This window comes from Podarcis melisellensis (assembly GCF_964234715.1).
Source record: "Podarcis melisellensis genome assembly, chromosome: 11".
Classification (NCBI taxonomy): Eukaryota; Metazoa; Chordata; class Lepidosauria; order Squamata; family Lacertidae; genus Podarcis; species Podarcis melisellensis.
In genome coordinates this window covers 40,204,790-40,225,302 of record NC_138543.1, presented here as the reverse complement: position 1 = coordinate 40,225,302, position 20,513 = coordinate 40,204,790, and positions in this window count along the sequence as shown.

Here is a 20,513-nt window from a genome sequence, read left to right as displayed (position 1 = left end):
ATGATTCTATGATTCTAACTTCAATTAAATTAAAGACCTAGAAGTATTAATTGGGTACACAATATGCCTTCCTCTCCAGTATCTTTGGAGGCACTTTTGAGTGGGGAAGTGACGGGGGAAGGAATTAAACCCCAGCGCCACATCTCTGATCCAACTGGCACCCCTCCACCAAGTAGCTGCTTTTCTGCATTATAAGAACTGCCTGGAGACCCATTCACGAATGCTCCATATAATATGTAGTGTGTCCTTTAGTCTGTTTCATCAAACCAATGAAGTGGGGTGGTGGAGGAGGAAGTATTTACTCACAATATTTGCACACTACTTTTCAGTCAGAATGCTTTCCATTATAATTGCAAAGATGACTTGATCTTTTAAGGCAGGCGTGGCCAAACCTGGCCCTCCAGCTGTTTTGGTACTACACTTCCCACCATCCCTGACCACTGGTCCTGTTAGCTAGGGATGATGGGAGTTGTAGTCCCAAAACAGCTGGAGGGCCAAGTTTGGCCATGCCTGTTTCAAGGTGCCTGCAAAACTCCTTGCCCTTATCATGGAACCAGGATTTCAGCTGTAATATTTCCACAGCTGTCACAGCTCCCAGAGATTGTACCTGGGTCAGAATTTCAATCCTTCTCTTCTCTTTGGCTGCTGCTCTTCTAGCATTGTTTTATTAGATGGGCTGCCAGGCTTCTATTGTAAATCACTGTTTTCATTGTCTGGCCAGCCTGCCATAATAACACACTGCAATCTGAAATTTGGCAGCACCCAGGCACGCACAAATCTCTCACACATACACCTGCAAAATTCTATTTCTCAAGCTTTTAAATGCCAAAAGGAAATAAATCTGTCTGGGCTCCTGATTTCTGTGAACTCATGACCCTAAGATTAAACTAGATATCCACCCACTGCCACAAAATCAGCTGGCATGTTTAGCATGTTTAGCTCTCTCCCCCCCTCCTCTTCCTCAGTGCCTCACAGAACTTATTTCTGTCGTTCTGTGATAATATTCTGCATTTTCCCTTCCAGCAGCAGCTGACAATGGTAAGGTGAGAAACACAGAAGATTATGACACTGATAAAGCACTTGGAGACTACCGTACAAGGGATTTTGATAGGCAGATGCGACAACCCTGCTGTCAGTCATCTGGTCTCATAATCCTGTTGTGTGACTGACAGTTGAGTTGGCCGAACACACTTGTCAAAGTTTAGACGCTTTGCCCAAAAAGGTTTCCCACCTCTGTTCCACAAGACCTTTTATTTTAGCAAGTGGGGAGATGTTCAAAAAACCATCTTTTTCAGTGTTTAGCTTCACCCACAGATCTCAGCTACAAACTCCAGGGTCATGACTAGGTACAACATTTCTCAAATGGCAGAGCCACAAATAGACACTTTGCCCCGGCACATTTGCACAAGGAGCATGGCGAAATCGCTCTGTGAAGTGGAACTCTGAAAGCTTTCTCACAGGAAAGCTCTGGAGCCAAGTGAGGATTCCCAGGTAAGATCCTCCCTCTATTGTGTGGGCAGGTAATCCCTCCCCTACCTGGCCTGGTCTCCTTGGCAACGCTTCCCCCAGGTGGGATTGGACAACTGACTGAGGTAGGCGGAGACCTCCAAGTATTCCACCTGAGGGAAGGCAAAGCCAAGCCTATGCTGATGGGGCCTTTCTAGATCTAGGGCTGAGTGCGTCCACGCAAAGGGCGCCCCCTGTTTTAAGTGGGGAGCGGTCATTCTCACAGCAAGGTCCATTTTGGCTCCATCTTGTTGACACAGCCGAGCCTCTCCAGGAGTCCAGACAGGGGTCTTTCCCAGTCCTGCTTAGAAATGTCAGAAACTGAACCTTGGATCATTTTCATGCAAAGCATGTGCTTGACCACTGAACTACTACTTTTGTCTTTTCCTGTTAGTCATGTGGACCTAACAATGCAAGCTGAAGAAGGCCCATACTTGGGCTGTAGGGAATGGGACCAGACATACTGAAATTTTACCCCTGAGCAACTGAAAATTACAGCTGTTTCAACATGCCAAGATGGGCAAAGCCGCCTCCTCCTCACTTCCCTTTTGTGTTACTCCTTTTTAAATGGTTACGTCTGCAGGCAGGGACTGTCTTGCTTTTACCAATCTTACACAAGCTGCCCAGGGAGCCTTTTTAGCTGCAGAGTGGAATAAAGGTAAAGGGACCCCTGACCATTAGGTCCAGTCGTGGCCGACTCTGGGGTTGTGGCGCTCATCTTGCTTTATTGGCCGAGGGAGCCGGCGTACAGCTTCCGGGTCATGTGGCCAGCATGACTAAGCCGCTCCTGGCAAACCAGAACAGCGCACGGAAATGCCGTTTACCTTCCCGCCGGAGCGGTACCTATTTATCTACTTGCACTTTGATGTGCTTTCGAACTGCCAGGTTGGCAGGAGCAGGGACCGAGCAACGGGAGCTCACCCCGTCGTGGGGATTCGAACCGCCGACCTTCTGATCGGCAAGTCCTAGGCTCTGTGGTTTAACCCACAGCGCCACCTTTAAATGACTGCACAAATAACAAATAAGTGAAAACTATAGAACTGATATCTCTTGCCGAGCCTAGGTAAACTTCAGAGTGTCCAAACTTTTCTTTAATAAAACACCCACAGACACCCCTACACAGATAATTTGCTGAATTTTAAGTACCATTATATAGGAACAAAACAGGAAATGAAGCCAGCTCTCTCCAGCCTACTTGTAAATTATACGCAGGTAAACCAAACACATAAATTGCGCCAATAAAAGGAGTGAAGGAAAGAGGTCACATGGGAAGAACTGGTGGTGCGACATTAATGCTAAAAAAAACAAAACTTTCTGAAGTTAAAGGGAGAGCATTTGATCCAGGAGTGGGTGTGCTGCTATGGTGTCGTCATGTTGCCCTCCCAACAGTGGCATCACTGGAATAGCATGGTGTGGCTTAGCAGCAGTGAGATCGGGGCTGCATGGGTGCACCAGCTGAATTGCTTGATCGCTTCTGCCCACACAGCTCTGAACCAACAAAAAGCAGCAACTCTAGTGTTGGAAGTGTGGCAACATAGGCTCCCTTCTCCCTACCAGCTACTTGCAGTTTGTTCAAAAAGGCCCCATTCACCCTTCTAAGAAATACTGAATAATAGCCACACACAAGAAGAACAAAGAGAGAGTTTGAAGGCTTCGCCTGTAGGACTGTAAATTATTTGATGTGTTAATGCGAATGGAAGTCGTTAAAATTGCAGCTGCAATATAAGGGTTTGCTATTCTGACTGGTATGTAATTGGAATTTATAAGTTTTTGGAATGCAGAGAAAGTAAATTATCTAATCATCAAGTCTAGCATGCAGGGGGCCAACAAAATAATATAATTTGGCTTCTGAACAATTGGCATTATTGATTGTATTATAATTTGGTATTATAATTTGCTATTGACAACGAGGCTTTTATTGGGTTGTTGTAATTGAAAACTAATAAAAATGACCATACATAAATAGAAATGCTGTGCTTTACAAACAGACAGGATGCTGTTAATAATCCAACTGTTTATATCAGGCTGGGGTGGGGTAGTTCTTCATGCAGCATATGGAACTCACTCCCACATAAGGCAGCAGTGACATAGATGGCTTTAAAAGAGAATTAGACAAATTTATGGAGGATAAAGCTATCGGTCGCTACTAGCCATGATGGCTATGCGATGCTCTACCTTTACAGCTGGAGCCAGAAATGTTTCTGAATACCACTTGCTGGAAACCACAGGACGGGAGAGTGCTCTTGTGGCTTCCCACAGGCATCTGCTTGGCCCCTGTAGGCACCTCTTCTGATCTTAGGTTCAATGGTGTAAGACCACTTTGCCCCACAAAAGCTTCGGTAGATCTATAGCTTCTTAACTGAGTAGGTCACAAAGACCTTAGCATTGTAGCTTACTTGTTAATGTTGGCTGCATAAAATGCTGATTCCCTTTCCTTCTCCTGCCCAATTTCCATTGGACTTTCCTATTGCATGAGGTCACCCTTGAAACTATTACTTCATTACAACCCAAACACAATGGAGGAAAGAAGAGAGGAGTGACTGGTGTCTGTGAGGAGAAGACACAACTTCCTGTTTTCCTGGAGGTGGCCCATGGTGTCTGATGTCACCCCTTCCTATATGAGGAACTGAGCCTGGAAATAAGGCATTCAAGCATTTTGTGCCTACAGGGTATGCCCCTGGAATGGGAGGGTGTTGAATCCATTTCCACCACATGACCTTACAGAAGAATTTGTTGAGTCATTTCCTCTGCACTGCTTTCTTGGTGCCTTATGCTGATCTTGTGAGTAACGCTGTGACATCTGGATAGATGGAAGGAACTCTAGAAATAAGCACAGGAACCATGTATGACACCCAAAGCCAGAAGGAGCCCTCTGGGTTGGGTAGAGCTGCTAAGGTAGCTTCCCAGCCGGTGGGTCCCTGTTGAGGCAGCACACTAACAGGAGACCTGATTATGTCTGTTGATGTGTTTGCACCACGATGACCTCACTACCGCCTCCACCTCTTCTTCCCAGATAGCAACAGTGATTTCCTGCATGGAAGGTAGTGTAGTGTAGAGCTCTACTTAATGAGAGTAGTGTAGTGTAGAGCTCTACTCATTCAATCCTAGGACCAAACTAGACATGATGACATCTGCATGCTTATACATTAATCAGTCACAACAGAAAGTTTTAATTTGTATGTGACCTGCACTGGGGCCTAGGAATGGAGCCACTCATTTTCCCCTTCTGTTGCTACCTGTGGCCTCACCCCATATACCTCTTTTGCTCTTAAAACTGTATTTCTGTCTCATTTTTTTGCAGCTGCTCTGATACACCTGAACGCCATCACATCTAGCTTGACATTCAGTATAATTCTGGCAAAAAGCAAATCAATACCAGAATTGGCTGATTTCTCCTGACTGATTTCTTGTCTTGGACTATTTCTTAATATCCTAATGTTATGGCTCTTTGAAGTGGATATATACACAAAACACTGGAGATATATATAGTTTAGAATTGGTGGGCCAAACTGTCCATTTTTCATCATGCTTGCATTGTTAACAGCCGTTGCTTAGTTAACTAAACCCTCAAGAGGTAATTTCTGACTGTGGGGTTGTTTGAATATCCTACATTATTGACCTTATTCATTCAAACCAAATTTGTCTAATGTGGCATTGGATTGGGGTTTTTTCTGCCCAGAGTGCTAGGTGAGATGTAATAATAAAATCAAAGCAGTTTTCCCTTCAAACGTTACAGTGAGAGCTGCAAGTAAGACATTTCTTGAGGGCTTTGTGCCAATAGGAGCAGCTTCTCCAGATAAAAATGATTATGTAACAAAAATTTACATTTAATTGTAAATGAATGCAACTGTGGCAGCCTCAGGGTGTGAAGTAATTAAACTAATTGTTTCAGGGTTGTTGTTTTTTCAGAAGGTATGTCCTTATATGCAGTGTCTGCTGAAGAGGAGCAATGACAGACAGGGGAGCTGCCTCCGTGTTGTGCTCCTGCCATGGGGAATTAACATATTGCACTCAGCCCACTTATCTGGTTGGCAAAGAAGTTCCGGGGGCGTAGTGCTTAACCTGCGATTAGCTCCCTTTGGAAGGAGGTCACTGGGGACTTATTAGGGTTTTGTCATGTTTGCATTTATTTGCGAATATACAGGTTGAGAGTAGGTGGACGCACAGCCTAAACACTTGAACAAAGTCCACTGCTCCCACATCAGATCTCAAAGGGGACAGACTGCCTCCTAAGGCAGTTACAGAGCTGAATTCCAGCTCTCTGGAATCCTGGTCAGGTGTTATGTCAACTGTGTTGAAATAGTGGTACAGGGATGCGCAAGCTGACACACACACAGCATTCCCATCAGCTTAACTCCCAGTCCCACAAAGGTCTGAAGGGGACGTCTAAGCATGCTCAGATCAGTGTGATGAGCAGCATTCCTGTGATCTGAGACCCCATGTGAAGCTAGAAGGGACTGAGACTTAGAGGGCTGGTAAGGAGTGTGAAACCCCTTGCCCCACCCCTACATGGATTGATTTTAACAGATAACAAAATCCCTTCATATTTATTTTACCTATTTGTTTAGATTTATACTCCCCAAGCAGTATATGCAATAAAATTATCAAAAAACACAGAGATTAAAATCAATAAAAACAAGTATAACTAAAATAATTCTAAATAAAACAGATACAATCAATAAAACTTTTACAAAAGAAATATTGATAGCTAAAATATGTATTTCTAGGTAGGTATGATAGGAAACCCATAACAATATAAGCTTATATTGCTCAAGACTAATGCCCCCAAAAGAGCAGGAGAAGAGGTGAATTTTATTGTGGGCGGCATCTTTCTACCGTGATTGAGTGTTCCTCCATAAAAAAGTTCCTTGCATGCAGGAAAGAGGTATTCAAGGAGAAGGCCGGCATAGAGGAGACATTCTTCGATGTATAGGAGATTATTTTGCATAAAGCAGCATCATCCTCATCCATTAATGCAAGCTTCTACCTCTACAGGTAAGGCCCTCAAACAGGCTTGCTTCCTCATCAGTTCTTTATGAGAACTAGGTCTATAATGATCACATTAACAGGATTAGGTAAGTGGTACAGGAGGCCAGTGTTTCTAGCACAGTGTTACAGTGTGCTCTTATGAGGTAATTAAAAAAAAAAAGAGCTATGTATGAGCTGGTGTAAGTACACGAGTCTTTTGATGTGTAAATGAAATGCCAATAAGCATGAACAGGAAATAGTTTTTTGCATTGGAAGCAGAATCTGTATGGGAATCAACCCCTATCATAAGGTCACATTTTAATAAGGAAAATTACATTGCATTGAACAGCTCCTAATGTTGCTTTGAAAATTCAGGAAAACCTTCCCACCACCAAATAGGTCTCTTCCTGTTTTCCTCTCTCCTTGGGAAGGACATTTATCTCTGTTGACATAAGCACATATCTCCCCCCCTCCTTTTTCCAGCTTGCAACTAGAGTTGTACAAACATGTCCATACGATCACTATTCCTTTCAATATAGGTTACATTCACAACATGCATTTAAAGCACATGTTTATTACTTTAATGGTCATGGCTTTCCCCACAGATTCATGAGAATTGTAGCTTAATCCTCATGGTTCCCAGGATTCTTCGATGGGAGTCATGTGCTTTGATGTGCTTTAAATGTATGGTATGGATGTGGCTGGAGCTTGCGTGGAAATACAACACACACTACACTACACTACACTACACTACACTACACTACACTACACTACACTGGTCGGCATGGTGTATTTCTGTGTCAGGGACCATGCTGAAGAAGGCTGCACAGAGGAGGAATGGTGGTAGCCACCCCTTCCTCCTCCTCCTGATCCTGAATCTTCTCAAGAGCAGGAAGACAGTATAGATTTGGAACAGTGGTTTACAGAGGGGCATAGTTCAGAAGGCAGAAGCTGGGAAATATTGTATGGGGAACAGCTAGCAGAAGAAACACTAGAAGAGAGAGAGTTAACATATTCCCAGTCTCTGGATCGTATCCACCCCCCTCCCCCAAAGTCCTGAAAACCTCAGAACAGAAAACACAGAGTCTCCAAACTCAGATTACAAGATGTAGGAGTGACATGGATTAATAGGGACAGAGGGGGAAATCCTTAATTGGGAGCATCGCCATTTCTAGGAGACATGTTCTTTGTTCTCTCGCTGTGATTATTAAAGTTTCTAACTGGTAAGAAGACTCCTTTTCCCTTGTTCTGCTTATCTACTGCCAAAATGGCAGGAGGAATCTGATTCCCTGAAATCTTACATTCTGACTCTTTTCGTTACAGAGAAGACTGGACCTTTTTTGTAAACCACTTTGAGGGTTTTTTCTACAATCAAGTATCTAAATTTTACGAAACAAATAAACAGACAAACATTTATTGAAAACTTGGCACCCTTTTTAAACAGCCTGTGAGCAATTGTACTTTTGCTTGCTTAGTTACCCAGAGCTTCATCATCAGATCTGGAGCTCTGGCAAGAGGGGGTATTTCCCCATTTAAGGTGGTGTTTGATCAAGTGCCAAGTGGACTGTGCTTGGAATCTCTAGGTGTGTTAATTCCATACTGCAGCTCTGCGAAAGAGAAGGATTCTTTTTGTGCTATTGCCATTCCTTCCCCATTTCTCGAGTGAGTGCCCAGTCTCACGGCCGGTTAGAACACATGGTGGCTAAACATGAAAATACAAACCCTCTGCCCATAATGATTCCCAGCCACATCGGCCTAAATCAAAGGTGTGTCTGCCAGGAAGTTTGGAATTTTCCTTTTGGTGCCCTGGTCTAAATGGGGGTTCAGTGGAAATTTGCCAAATGCTGGGAGACAATGCAGTGTAGTGAACAGAATGTTGGGTGTTGGAGTGGAAACACACTGATTTGTATTGCACAAGTATATAGAAAACATGAAAGCACCACCTGGATGAAGAACACGCAGCCGTACTGGCAGGATGAAGACTTGCAGATTTTGCTAAATTTCTCAGCTGCTTCAGAAATCGATCCCCATTTAATGAAAAGCAACCTCTGTGCTGAACTCCCATTTGAAGCACAGTTCTGCTACGCGGTAACTATGCGTATTTTTCACTCTATAAGACGCACCAGACCACAAGACGCACCTAGTTTTTGGAGGAGGAAAACAAGAAAAAAAATATTCTGAATCTTAGAAGCTAGAACAGCAAGAGGGATCGCTGCACAGTGAAAGCAGCAATCCCTCTTGCTGTTCTGACTTCTGGGATAGCCGCGCAGCCTGCATTCGCTCCATAAGACGCACACACATTTCCCCTTACTTTTTAGGAGGGAAAAAGTGAGTCTTATAGAGCAAAAAATGCGGTAAGTAACCTTCCTTTGTATGGGAAGACAGAAGCCATAGATATTCAAAGGAAGCGGACACTGGAGCTTTAAGTGGCATCTGCATGGCGCTTTGTTTTGGAATCAGCCTGCAGCAAAAACAGTTAGGACTCTCAGTTTGAAGAAGATTGGCAAACCAAGTTAATGGACTGCGCTGAAATGGCTAAATTAACTGGAAAGCTCAGAAATGAAGATTAAAAGAAATTTTTAAAAGAATGGGAAATGTTTATTATGTACTTACAAAAGTATTGTAAACAGGTTAGTACGTTGATAGGATTTTAAGAACACTAGCAATTTTAGAAATAATGTAAGAAATTTAGGTAGAAAAATAATTTGTGGGGGAGGGAAGTCACAGAATTTGGAGAATTCCATTTTATGGATTTGATTTTTTTTAATGTATATTTTTACTTTGTTTGTTGTTGTTTGTTTCTTATTTTTGTTATTTTTGTTGAAAAATTAATTTTAAAAATATTATTAAAAAAGGACTCTCACAGTTTGTGAAGGTAGTGTGGGGAGAGGCTTCATACCAAAGGACTATGATACTTCCCAATTCCATACAACGCAGAATTCACTGGTGGATTTTAGATTCTGCTTGATCAGTCACAAGAACCTGCCATAGAGAATATGCCTACAATATGCCCACAATCTAGTGGTTTCTACAGAGGCTGAGCAAAAGTGCCAGGGAACTCAGAAACAGGCGTTCTGCTTAAAGATTTATTTTAATATTAAGCAATATGTAAATTTTACAGATACACGAAATTTATAAATACATGCTCAGTCAGTAGAGCCTGAGACTCTTAACCTCGGGGTCAGGGGTTCGAACCCCACAATGTGCAAAAATATTCCCGCATTGCAGGGGGTTGGACTAGATGATCCTCGTAGTCCCTTCCAACTCTACAATTATATGATTCTATGATCTATAATTCCCAAAGGAGAAGAAATCTGGATAGGACCTAAAGCAATGGGTTCAAATTACAACAAAGGGGATTTAGAACCAATTGCCTCGGAAGGTTGTGGGGTCTCCTTCAAGGGAAGTAAGAATGTGCCTCAATCCATTCTGACATTTATTCACACATTTATCTGGTATTTTCTGTTCTATAGCAACTCATTTATTTTATGCAGGTCTTTCTTATTTCTCTTCGTCCGCTGTTGTTATACATTTAAAAAAAAAAATTTTAGTGCACCGCAGATCTGCATAGTTCTTCTGACTCTGTGGTTGCTGCTTCTACATACAGTGTCCATAGCAGCCTTCTCCAGCTGGATGTCTCCAGGTGCTTTGTGCTCCAACCTCCACCAGCCCCAGCCAACATGGGCAACTGTCAGGGATGATGGGATCTGTGATACAAAACATCTGAAAGCCACCAGGTTAAGGAAGCCTGGGCTGGGCTATGGATATAAGAAACTTATGACCTGAGCACAAATGAGCTTTGCATTTCAAATCGTCATCAGTGGGCGGTTATAATGACAGCATGATAAAACATGTTCTGAAAGCGTCTGAGTCATAATAGGCTGATTGTTGTAAAATTGGAATTCATTTCTGAAGATCGAAGGCTATAAATTTCAATCTGTTTCAGCAGGTTTCTTGATGTTGTATAGAACTCTGGTGTTAGAGCCCTGTATATACCCTTTTGCTAAGTACAAAAACAACTTAAGAGACGATGCCTATGTCTTCCCTTTCCAAATCCACAGACGGTATCAGCATTGAGAATTTATAATTAATGCAAGATATGCTCACCTTACAGCCTTCAAAGAAATGTTTCCAACTTTGGAAACTCTCTGATATATGAACTGGAACATGATCGTATGGCTGACCTAGAAACAGATAGAGTCCTCTTGCTGGAAGCCACAAAAACTATCTCAGTGCTGACTGAGTACTGAAAGGTTCACAACAGTCGGCTAGGAGCTAAGTGAATTGCTGTAAGAAGTGGACATGTCACTTATTGTTGACCAGTCAGTCACAATGCAACCCATCCCTATTCCCTTTAGCATTGATCTCTAATCTGAATATAAGGCAAGCAGATAGGACAACATATTCCAGGTGGCTTTCTAAAAGACACAGCATAATACAGTGTCGGGGCCGGCCCCTCTGTTAGGCAAGGTGAGGCAGCCACTTTAGCGAGTGCAGAGCTGGATGGTGGAGAGCAGCAGCAAGGTGCCAGACAGCTACATAGGTCAAGAAGCCTACCTGCACCCATTAAAATAGGCTGCTGCCCTTAAGAGGATGTGGTCCCAGTGGTGAAATAAGTTTCAACTGCTAGTCTTGTCAGGTTTTGTACATGAAACGGGATGGCACCTTCTTCACTTTGGGCAGAATTATGTCTTAGGACAGCTCTGCCCAGGTACTTCTATTCAGGCTTTTTTTGAGGTTACACAGGGCTCTGTCCTTCACCAAACCCCATGGCGGTGGCTACTGTTTGGAATGGGACAGTTATTTATTTCTGAGGAGTAGGAAGGAAGGTGTCAACCTTCCATACCAGCATCTACTTCCTCCCCCCTTACCATTTCTTCTTCTCTTCAAAGTGTAAACATTCCATGTGGTGCCCATGAATGCATAAAGGAAGGGAAGGGAGAGAGTTGAAACTTGAAAAACGATTCCATTTCGGCTTCTACAGTTGTTTTTTTAACAATCAGGCAATATATACGCTTTATGAAATAAATATATAAATTTCAGAACGTGCAATGCTGGAGAAACAAGAGTGTCTCACAACCTTCCCAGTCATACTAGAAATCATGCCTTCAAACCTGATGGAAACATCATGCTTTAAAAAGCAAGAACCTGGGGGAAAGACTGCAATGCAACCTTTTCATGTGAATGTCTTCAGAAATTCATTTCTGTCTATTTGGATCTGAACAAGGACAATAGCTTCCTGTCCCACCACCCCTACTGGTGTTCATTAACTCAGCATTCTCAAGTTGATTGTTCCTTACCTACCACTGTTGTTGTAAATGGCTGCTTTGCATACAGTCTAGCTCTAATTGAATTGGAACTTCCAGTACTTGTTGTAGTCAATTTCCCTCGAACCTCACTGCTTGCAAACCTACAGCCCCTGCATGCAAGCCCACTGTGTGCAGAGCAGGGGACCCAAGATGATCAAGGGTCTGGAAACCCAGCCTCATGAGGAACGGTTGAAGGAGCTGGGTTTGTTTTGCGGGGGGGGGGGGGGAGACTGAGAGGAGATATGAAAGCCATCTTCAAATATGGGCTGTTACATGGAAGATGGAGCAATCTTGTTTTCTCCTGCTCTGAGGGGGAGGACCAAACCAATGGAGTCAAGTTACAATAAAGGAGATTCCAATAAACATCAGGAAGAACTTTTTGACAGTGAGAGCAGTTCAACAGTGGAATGGACTCTCTCGGGAGATTGTGAACTCTCCTTCCCTGGAGGGTTTTAAGTAGAAGTTAGATGGCCATCTGCCATGGATGCAGAGGACTGCAGGGGTCTCTTCCATCTCTACAATTTTAGGATTCTATAGATTCTATGAAACCATCTATTTCAAGAGTTATCTAGCAGTTTAGAATGATTGGATCCAAAGATCCTACCCTGCAAGTAGAGTGAAGAAGTTTTCACAGGTCTTGGGTGTATGTTGTTGATTCATCGCATTTGCAACTCCCCATAGTCCAGAAAATGTCTCCCTTGAAAGAGCTATGAAATCTGAAGACGGTGTGTAGGAATCAATGGACCTCTCACTCACCTGTATACACAAGCAGAACTGATGTCTGCTCAGATGGGATGGCTCTTTGGATACAAAGCATTTGCTTGACTATCAGAAATTGGGCACAGTTCCAAACAAAGAACAGGGAGTACTGTGGACAGGCAAGGAAACAAACAGCCCAACGACTGAATTTCTAATGGGCAGTATCAGTTCTGTGCATTGCTAAATTAGAAAAGTTGGGGGGGGAGTATGATCTCCTCACATTAGATATGCACACTGCATCGGCCCCCGGTGCTCAGCAATGAAATGTTCAATTACTTGTGGTGAGAACAAAGAACGTATTAGCATATATATCATTATACTTTAAAACAAGACTCAGGACTCATTAGCCAGGAATAAATGAATGCAAATGAAACGAAATCCTCACTAGCAATTTTCCTAAAGTGAGACTCTGCCACTTCAACCAAAACCTTTCACCATGGTGCTCAGTGGAGATAAAACATGTGTGCAATTTGGTGCTTTAAAAGTGCCTATGTACCGACCGGCAAATGTTTTAGAGCAGCTCAGTTTTGTCCAGGCTGCTGCTTCGCTGCTACTGAATAGATCACATCACATTTCAAACCCTCCTCCCATCAGGGCTAGATTCAGCTTCATAAACAGATATGGTACTAATGAAACATATTGTACTATAATGAAACAAATGTAGGTGGGTTGTTGTTTTTTAATGGAACGGGACTTCTTGTGGTTTCAAAAGCGATGGGGAAACGCACCGAAACATGTGCCTGTTATACTCTAGCCTCTGTGTAAACTTTGTGGAAGCAAATCAGAGGGAATGCTTAAAATAAAAATATTCTGGAGGAGTCTAGATAGACCTTGGGTCTGATCCAGCAGGGTCCTTATCATGTTCTTAGTAAACAGTGCATTACACTTTTAACAAGAGAAGAAGTGCTGCTCTGTGCCTCTTGGGATTTACAATCAGTGTGTTATTAACAAGATCTGCAATTAAAAGCTGGATGCTCCTAAGGCCTAAAGGATGAAATTCTGCATATAAATCCAGAAATATTCTGGGGTATGTTACATTCACATTGAGAAGCTTAGCACAAGTTGTGTCCGTTGTACTGGGTGTTTTCTGATGGACACCATCTCTCTCTCTCTGTTTCAGATAATTTACATACCTTTCTCCATTTCAGTTTTTTTTAACAGCATGCTCAAAAACTTAAGGTACTTTGCCCTGCCTCAGGGCCTGCTTCCTTGTCTCCACACACCTTGTTTTTTTATCCACTATGATCCACTGGAAGCACCTTGGTCACACCATCATGTTCTGGAAAAGAATGGCCATTGGTGAAAATGGGATCTTAGCTTACGCGGCATACCTGAGATTACCTTGCTGCTTTGCTTTCTCTATCCCTTCCAGATTTCCAAACACAACCTCCCCATCTCTTCTTTCATCTTTAGTATGGCCTATAGAAATAATGGAGCAGAAATAAACAGACTGAAAAGAAATGCATTGCTAAGCAACTTCTTTCTCAGGACTAAGGGGCAGGGCAAGTCTAATATGTACTGATACTCTTCTTTGTTCCCAATCAAGGCTGAGACATATGGTGGGCTCTCACAGTTGGCTTGCTGCTCAGACCAGCTTTTTTAAATTACAGACCAGCCTGACCTCTAAAATCCAAGCCACAGGTAAATGATTCTGATCAGCTGGCCTATAAAGAGGGGGTCATGCCTATGGCAGTTAAGAGTTTCCTTTGTTTATCTGGCCTCACTTTTGCTCAGAGCTGGTTCGTAGGCTGAATTCCAGCCTAATATCCATCAGGAATCAAGGTCAGGATGCTCTGCAGACTTGAGGTTTAACAGAAATGCTTTCATGTGAGAACTGTTTACTGCCAATGTACTATTTTTACCTTTTAATTCTCTTAGGTGTGTTTTCAGTTTGTGCAGGCACATGAAACGTTGACCCTTTTCAGTTAGTGTGTGAATAGTGTCATTATGTCCATTAGGTAGCACTGGACTTATTCGTATCCCGTTGTAGTCAGAAGTTTCTTCCTGTTCTGCTCTTGCCAGGGAGAGACATTGAAGTTGTCATCAAGTTCCTAGACTGATGTGTCCTTTAAGCTGACTATGACACATCAAGGGAGAAGTGTGGAAAGCTGGTGTGTACCCTCCATGCAACAGCATTCATACCAGATCACAAGAACTTTTTCCTTCCCCAAAGCATGAAATATTAAGCAGTGTCTCTGTGCGTGACACATATTGCCTGCTTGTCTGTGGTCCATGATTATAGCACAACACAGGAGGGTAGCAATGATATATGGGTCAGGAGAGGTAGGGAAAAGAATCTTGATTGCAATGGAGAGGATTACCTCAGTGAGATCTGCTACATTATTCATGCTGTCATTAACTTGACACAGTGGGACTGTCAAATGTGTTATCTGTTCAAAAAACCTGTGGCATAACATAAGGCTTTTTGCATCTCCTTAATATTCCTTCACTGAAACACACACACAAACTGTTACTTGTGTGCAATGTGCAAAATATGCTAATATATGTAGGGATGTTACAGAAACAATTCTATCTCGGATTTTCCAAGCTTGGATTCCCTTGGAAACTACTCTGTTCTGACCTTTGTACAGTATTGTCCATTCGCTGCTTCAATTTAAGGTCACAGATGATCTGAGGGTCTGATCAGGAGTGGGATGAGGAGGTTTGAGTGTGATTACATGCTCAGAGGAACATGTTGTGATGGGACCTGTCTCCACTCAAGGTGGGTTACAAAAGTGCTATGCAAAACTTCAGTAAATGAAATCCCAGATATTATTAACCTGTGTTACATAATGAAGCACAAGAGGAAACTACTGACATTTTTCAGGAGCTGTGGACGGCCACATTTAAATTCTGGCCTAAAGAGCTTCTCCCCAACTCATGGTCCCCAAGGACAGTAGCCTTAGCTGGGAGTGCAGAATGCAGAACAAACTGCTCTGTTGGCCTGAAGAAGAAGAAGAAGAAGAAGAAGAAGAAGAAGAAGAGGAGGAGGAGGAGGAGGAGGAGGAGGAGTTTGGATTTGATATCCCACTTTATCACTACCCTAAGGAGTCTCAAAGCGGCTAACAATCTCCTTTTCCCTTCCTCCCCCACAACAAACACTCTATGAGGCGAGTGAGGCTGAGAGACTTCAAAGAAGTGTGACTAGCCCAAGGTCACTCAGCAGCTGCATGTGGAAGAGCGGGGAAGTGAACCCAGTTCACCAGATTATGAGTCCACTGCTCTTAACCACTACATCAGTGGCCCTACTGTTAGGCAGAGTGAGGTGTCTGCCTCAGGGAGCATCATACCCTCCAACATTCCTCAGATGACAATAAGGACATTTCTCACACACAACCCCCCAACTGATGCTCCTTGACCACCCATTTCTGTCCCGCCCCCAAGCATTTCCTATCAGAAGGAGGGCAAGTGGTGCCACAGCAAATACACCCTCCACCGTCCTGAGAAAACCCCTTAATCCCAAATTTATTTTATTCTATGGAAGATTTACAAAAAGAAAAACATACACCAATATTTATTTATTTTTTGAAAGGGGCAAGATTAGACGCTGATGCACAAAGCATCTTTTCAAGATTCCTTGCGCTCCACTCCACCGCACCCCCTTTCTTCCTGCCCAGGCTGGCCCTGCCTTCTTCCTGCACCTCAGGGCTGGTGTGTCATGTGAGGCTGGGCCTCAGCAGTGGCAGCCTCTCGTTCTCCTCGCCCGCTCTCCAGCAGCTACTACAAGCTGCCCAAGGGGTGATGGCCATAGAGAGACCACAGGATGCTCCCTCGCAGCAGCCACTGTTGCCATTGCTCAGGGCAAGTCCTGGCTCATCTCCCCAAGCTTGCTGGCACTGGGACTGGCAGGGGAAATAAGAAAATAGGGACAGTTGGAGGGTATGCAGTAGATGCTGGGAAATGGCAGTGAGTTGGAAAAGCAGCTTCTCATGCCACATAGCCTGCCCTGCAACCTCTAAGCAAGCCTGTTACCCTCAGGTTAGTGCAGGACACTGTCGTGTCACCTGCCGTAAGATTAAAGCGCCTAGGGCAGTAGTAGAGAACATACGGTCCTCCAGATGTTGATGGACTGCAATTCCTCTCATCCCTGAAAAGTTGGCCATGCTGGGGAGTTGCAGTCCAACAATGTTGGAAGGGGCACAAGTCTCCCAGCCAGGGGTGACATAATGATATTTCACCTTCCTTGGATTTCTTACGTTAATGCCAAACAATTGTTAACGATGAAAGGAGATGCAATAATACGGAACAAGTGACGCATAAAAAGGCCTTTAACTGTGCAGAAACAGGGAACTACAACAGGCTAAAAAGGGGGGGGCATAGCCAGGTTCTAAAGAGGGAACAGATCGTTGCTAAATATATTTTGAGTGTTTTGTCACTGTCACGACCAGATTATAATTATTATATATCCTCCCTGATTTTGCTCTCTGGCCATATAATCTATGTTTATAAGCATTCTTGAAACTATGAGATTTAGAAGATTTAGCTGCTTGAAGGATTATTTTACATCTGTTCACTTTGAGCTAATACTGGATAGGCTGGCTCTTTCCATTCTCTATTGGGCTTATCCATACAGCTCGGGCACATCAAGGTCAATCCTTGCACGTGTGTCATGCGCACAAGGTCAGGGGTGGGGAACCTCAGGGCCTGGTGGTGAATGTGGCCCTCAACACCTCTCTATCAGGCCCTTGAGACTCCTCCCATCAATGCGTATACCCAGTTTATCTTGTGCTCTTGAAGTTCATGATTCATATCTAGGAGTGGGGGGAAGCACATACAGTGGTACCTCGGGTTAAGTACTTAATTCGTTCCAGAGGTCTGTACTTAACCTGAAACTGTTCTTAACCTGAAGCACCACTTTAGCTAATGGGGCCTCCTGCTACCGCCGGAGCACGATTTCTGTTCTCAACCTGAAGCAAAGTTCTTAACCTGAAGCACTATTTCTGTGTTAGCGGAGTCTGTAATCTGAAGCGTATGTAACCCGAGGTACCACTGTACTCCCTAGCCATTGAGCCAGTCACCTCCCCAACAAAAAAATGGATTTATGGGCAACTCTACCAGGACTCCTTAAGAGAGTTTCCACCAGAACTTGACACTCTTCTATACAGACTCTGAGCCTCACAACAATATGTGTAAAATTGATGTAAATATAAACACTGAGGCACTGCAATTGCTGGCAGCTTCCCATCCAGCACATGCAACCCCTGAATGTGGAGATTAAGTCACACAGTGTGAAACCCAGTGGCACAGCAACATCCCAGAGTAAGGAACAATCAGGAACCTTAATCATCGCCATATATATTTATAGTATTTTGTATCTGTTCACTGACAGATTATATCTTTTTTTGTACAGAAAATTTGTTATGTGTGAATTATCCCTGGCAGCTATGCAGGCAGAGATAGAAACAAAAATCAGAGGTCTCCTTGAAGTCCACAGACTATTGTCTTGGGTGGACATAATCTGTAGGTAAATAAATATGTGATTACCTCCATGTCTGCAGAACGCCACCATTATGTTTCATACTGCGAGTGTGGTAGCTGTCAGATGCAGGACATGTGTGTTTACATTTGGAACAAATCTCCTTTTCCTTATAATCTCCAGGCAACCTTCTCTGATAATAAGTGTGATCAACACATAAGACAACATGGATTTCACTCTGTTTAAATTGCAAAAGCTCAAACACCAAGAAAATGCTTGAAGCCAAGATGAATGACCCTTAACTATAACTTGCTGTCACTTGATTAATTCATGTGACAAGTTTCCCACCTGACTCTGTTGCAAAGATGCTGCATGATGCAAAGTCAACAGATGAACTATGTGAAAGTTGGACATTTCCTTTTCTGGCCCTCTCCTATTTCCTTATTGCAAACAAATGGCATTGCAGGAATGTTTCCTCATTGACTGTCACATGTTGCTATCAAAATTGAAAAAAAAGAAAAGACAGAAAGAATCACCTAAATCCATACAAAGTCTTCCTTCTCCTTTTTCTGCAGCCTCTGAGTTTAGAAAACACCATTAGCGAATGATTTTGTTGGACAGATTTAGAAGGAACAAGAGAGTTCAATGCGACTGAAATGGGATTTACAAAAATTGAAAAGAATGAAATGTTCTAAATTGGCTTAGCAGCCATTGATTCTCTCCCTGCATTGTTAAGTGATTACATTAGGACTGTGCACATAAGAATGGGACCAAGAATAGAATTACAAGAAACATTGCTGAGCTTGAAGGAACATGAAAGTCATTTTGGCCAATAGCTTGTGCAAAGGCAAGGTCCTTCCTATCTAACAATACTACATCATGGCTGTGCAATGCCGAGGCCTTGAGGACTCAACATGGCTGACATCTAACTCCACTGGCATTCCTTCTGACATACTGCTGTTGAAAATAGGAACACATGTCTTTTGGTGCTGCGCTCTGGTGGGAGCCAACTGACTCGTGCGAGAGCACAGCACCATTGCACCAAAACTTTTCAAGTAAACCTGGCAACCAGATTAAGAATGGTTGAAGCCCCAAAACTTGATGTTTGTAGCATCAGGTAGTGATTTGCATATAGGAACATAGAAACTCACTTTATACTGGGCCAGGCATAGGTCTATCTAGCTGAAATTTGCCTATACCGATTGACTTTCCAGGTTTTCAGACAGGAGTTTCTCTCAGCCCTAACTGGAGATGATGGGGATTGAGCCTGAAACATTCTGAAGCACTCTGTAACTGAGCTATGGCTTTTTATGAAATATCTAACACCACAGGCAAAACTTTCACGTTATCTGATGTCCCCTAATATCACCTAATGCTTAATTTCAACAGACCTGTGATGGCCTGGGAATCCGATTCAGAGGCTGAACCGGAGGAACCCCAGCCTGCACAGGAGTCCCCGCCTCCAGGACCAGCTGAGCTGGGGCAGGGCCTTGGATCTGAAGCGCCTGCACCTGTGCCGGATCCTCAGGAGCAGGCACCAGGTGATTCCACTCTGGCTCCAGAGGTGATTGAGGACACAGTGCCTACAGGTGCACCTCTCCCAGCTCTGTCAGGGGAAGGTGAGTCTCCCCCTGGGAGCCAGCTGCAGAGGCTCAGGGTAGAGAGGCGGAGGGAACTGGTTTCTCCCAGGAGGAGTGATCACCTTAAGGCCAGGAGAGGCGGGTCTCCTGGGGGCCGGGGCCGCCCCTGGCCTCAAAGAAGATAAAGGCCAGTCAGCCCGGTCCCAGGTTGCGGGAGCAACGTTGTTGAATACTTGCTTCTGCCCGGACCCAGACCTGCCCTTCCAGAGTTCCCGTCCCCACCCGGCTTCCTGCTTCGGACCCCGCCTCACTCTTTGTGAACTGTTTCCAGGCTCGTGACCCAGGACCAGACTTTGACCACGCCAACGGTAACCTTCCCCCCGAGACCAGCACAAGACCTTGGTAGCTCAGTTGGTAGAGCAGGAGACTCTTAATCTTAGGATCACGGGTTCAAGCCTTGTGGTCCCTTCCAATTCTACAATTCTTTGATTCTCTGATATGGCCATACAGGAGTTATTACGTGTACAGAATGTACCACCTTGTGCAATTCACCATTATTGGTGGTTATAGTGGCATGAAGATCTTTTCCAATGCTTGCTTAAGCCACTTTGTGGTGTAGCTAAGCTCTGGTCCATATGACGTTTTGTGGTGCTGAGTCAGAAAGCATGAATTCCAGAGACAGCATCCTCCTCAACCTGCAGAAAAACTGCAATAGACGCTACAAAGAACAGGCACCCTGGGTCTTGGAAGATTTCTCCTCGAAGAAGCAAGTCACAGCAGCAGAACACAGGCTAGCACAAGAGCAGGTGTGGAAAGTAATTAGTGTCTTCCTTAATCTTCTGTTAATTTAGAGTCTGCCTTATGCTCTGTTTTTATGGACTGTTAATAACTGGCCCTTTAAGAGAAATGAAGTGGAACCCTGGGGAAAGGAAGGGGAAACTAGGCTCCAGGGCAGTCCTGTTTGAGCAACTCAAG